Source organism: Malania oleifera, chromosome 2 (genome assembly GCF_029873635.1).
Source record: "Malania oleifera isolate guangnan ecotype guangnan chromosome 2, ASM2987363v1, whole genome shotgun sequence".
In the NCBI taxonomy this organism is placed as follows: Eukaryota; Viridiplantae; Streptophyta; class Magnoliopsida; order Santalales; family Ximeniaceae; genus Malania; species Malania oleifera.
The window spans coordinates 74,310,359-74,313,797 of NC_080418.1; the positions used below are offsets into that span (position 1 = coordinate 74,310,359).

General features: G+C 36.2%; 1 non-coding gene across 1 annotated transcript; it reads left to right on the plus strand.

The window, feature by feature from the left end:
* The first annotated feature begins 749 nt into the window (after positions 1-749).
* Positions 750-857, plus strand: LOC131150015 (small nucleolar RNA R71). The gene has a single exon (XR_009135402.1). It is a non-coding gene; the product is annotated as a small nucleolar RNA R71 (small nucleolar RNA).
* Positions 858-3,439: the final 2,582 nt, after the last annotated feature.

Consider the following 3,439-nt stretch of genomic DNA (forward strand, 5'->3'; position numbering starts at 1 on the left):
GCCTAGTCAATTCGGTGCTTATCTCAATGATGGTTTGAGAAGTTTGAGAGTTGATCACATTTTGGCTTGCCATGAACTATTGCAAGCTAACGGTTAACGGCTGTATGGAATCTTCCATTTTCCTTCTTTGCATTGGAGGAGGCTGATTTGCAAAGTAAGAGGGTCCCAAGTCTTGGCCAAATGCTGCATAAGGAATGTATTGACTTTGTCCCTGGGGAGATGGCTCCACTTGGTCATTCGTCCAACTGAAATTTGAATGACTTCTACAACCTGCATTGTAAGTATCAGAATAAGGTTCATAAGAAATCTCAGAAACCATATACACCGGGTTAGACTGATCAAGAAAAACTTCCTTAAGAGTAGGAATAGTTGGACATGCATCAGTCGCATGCCCTGGATCCACACATATGCTACATTTTTTAGAAGATGATGGTAAAACATGTATTTCATTTACCTCCTTAAGCTCAATGGAATCTAACATTTTGGACATCAATGCAAGCCTAGCATTCAAATCATCAACTTCTTCCAATTGATACTTACCACCCCTACTAATACATTTTTGCTTTTCAGATCTATCATACACATCAGAGACAACCCAAGATTGGGCATTTTCAGCCAAATAATCAAAATAGTCAAAAGCTTCTTTAGGCTCTTTATTGAAAAACTCACCATTACACATTGTTTCCACAAATTGCCTCATCTTTGGTTGCAACCCCTCATAGAAAAAATTGATGACCCTCCAATTCTCATACCCATGGTGAGGACATGCATTTAAGTGGTCTTTGAAACGTTCCCAACACTGATAAAATGTTTCCACATCATTTTGGCAAAAATTCATGATTTGTCTTTTCAAAGCATTAGTTCTTTGCATGGGAAAAAATTTCTTTAAAAACTCAATTTGCATTTCTTGCCAAGTCCCAATGGATCTTGGCCTTAAGGAATAAAACCAGGTTTTTGCCTTTTCTTTTAAAGAAAAGGGAAACAATTTCAGTCTTATTATCTCCTTAGTGCATGTTCTATCCATGAATGTGACACAAACTTCTTCAAACTCTTTAATATGCAAATATGAGTTTTCAGATTCAAAGCCATGAAAATGAGGTAATAATGGAATCATCCCAGGTTTAAAATTAAAAGCATTTGCATTCAAAGGTAGAATAATGCAAGATGGGGTATTGGTCCTAACAGGTTGCAAATATTCTCTGAGTGTCCTATTAGGGTTCTCCATACCATGAGGTTCATTCTCAACCATGATGCTACATGTATCAAATGGTGATTCAAGTGAAACAGGTTCACTCGATGATGAGATGGATGAGTTTGTCCTGATTAGTCTAAATGTGTTATCTCTAGCCCAACTAGTCATACAAACTCAGTATAAACGCAATAAAAGCAAACAGGTCAAAGGAGAGGAAGTAGATATCACCCAGGTTGTGAAGACATTCACAGCTCTATAACACCTCTCTGAAATCTGAGAAACACTTCGATGATACCAATTGGTCTCCGGCAACGGTGCCAAAAACTTGACTCGTTCTGAGTTGTGCTTCCAAGTGCAGAAGTGTCAAGTTGTATCAAGGATGAGTCCAGGATCGTATTCCACAGGGACCACTGAGTATCAAAGTATTTATGCAAGTTTAGTGAAATCCTGTTGCTGAAAAATGGGGTTTGAAAATCTTTTTGGTCTTTTATGATTTTGAAAACAGTAAACAAAGTGAGAGAAGCTAGAGTAAACTATCAAAATGAAACTGAAATTTTATCAATTTTCCAAAAAATGTAAATCTAATAACGCAACCAAAACTAAACAGATTAACTGAAACAATTTTACCAAACACTCGGGTTACGGGTTCAACGTCTATTTGCTTCCACCGTTACTAATTTCCTAGGCCTTACTCCTCTTCTTCTTAATCCAATCAAGGCATTAATAAGATGAAATTTTATTACTAAAGATCAAGTAAATAGGCCACATCCAAACGGAAGAAAATAAAAACTCTCATTAAGCATCAACTGAATTTTATGTAAAAATTAGTTGATTAAAATCCTAAATTAAATCAAGATTTTGATGTGCCTATCATCAACAACAAAACAAGAAATAAGAGCCAACGATTTATCAATGATGCCTTCAATATTCGGTTTTAACAAAATAAAAGTATAAAATTAATTTCTTTGTAGAACTAATAAACCATGGAAAACAAACGACATTGACCCACAACCCGAGTTACCAAACTTAGCCACTCATGCTCACAATACACAATTTCCAGGTCAAATTAATTCCACGGTGGCTCACTGCATCAATAAAATGAAAAACCATAAGAAAATACAAACCTTGATAAAACCGAACCTAATCTAAATTGAGTTTCAACAAAAAAAAATAAAAATAAATCTTGAACAAAAAAACACAACTAATTGAATTTTCCAAAGGAAAAAAACAACCTAACAATTATTTAAAATCTAAAATAAACCTTAATACTAATTTAACCATGTCCAACTTTCAATACAAAAAAAGTAAATAAATAAATAAATAAAAGAGAGAGATAGAAAAAGAGAGAGAGATAGAGAGAGCCATGGGAGCTGCAGTTGGAGTGGTGCTCAGCTAGCCTGGTTGTGCTATGGAGGAGCTTCTGGGGTCTTCAAAACTCTGCTGCTGCTACTGGTATTGTTGCTATTGGTGTTTTTGTAGAGGATGAGGCAGTGTTGTGGCTGGAGCAGAGAATAAAGAAAAGAGAAAAAAAAAAGCGAGAACAGAAGGGCAGGAAGAAAACCAAGAAGAAGGAAAAGATAAAGAGAAAGGGAATTGGAAGAAGGGAGAAGAGGAGGAAAGCCTTCGGGCTGCCTGTGAAAGAAGGGGGAGAAGAAGAAGAATTTGAAAGAGATTGGGGGAAGCCCTAGACCCGGTTTAGTCAACCCGACCCGACAACTTGACCCGACCCGGCCTGCATGGTCGGGTCACATTTTTGCTCTCTGTTCACTGCAATATTTGACCCTTCTGAAGCTAGTTTCTCACAAAACTCAAAACATAAAAGTTGTAGATAATATTTTCCTCTTTCTCTAAAAATTTGAATCGCTTTGATCGAAGTTTGGACGGAAAATTTATGCATGAAATACGAACAGGTGTCAGTTTTGGTTCCCGATACTTTTCCTGCAATGAAAAATTATCAAAAACTCGTAAATTGCACAATAAAACTCAAGAATGATAATGTCAGCACTTTATTAAAATATTGGACAAATTTGGGCATTTAATTAAAAATATACTCCGTAAAGACCTAGTTAAAGTGCCCAATTACGTAGTTTGCACGCATAATCACCTTCAAAAACCATATGGGAGCATGTTTCTTGGTTAACATCCCAAAGATAAATTAATTGAGAGTTTTGTTGAGTTCTGAATTTTGGGAAGAGTGTGAATATTGTGTTGATTGAGGAGACAAATCCATTCATACGGTGCTTAATT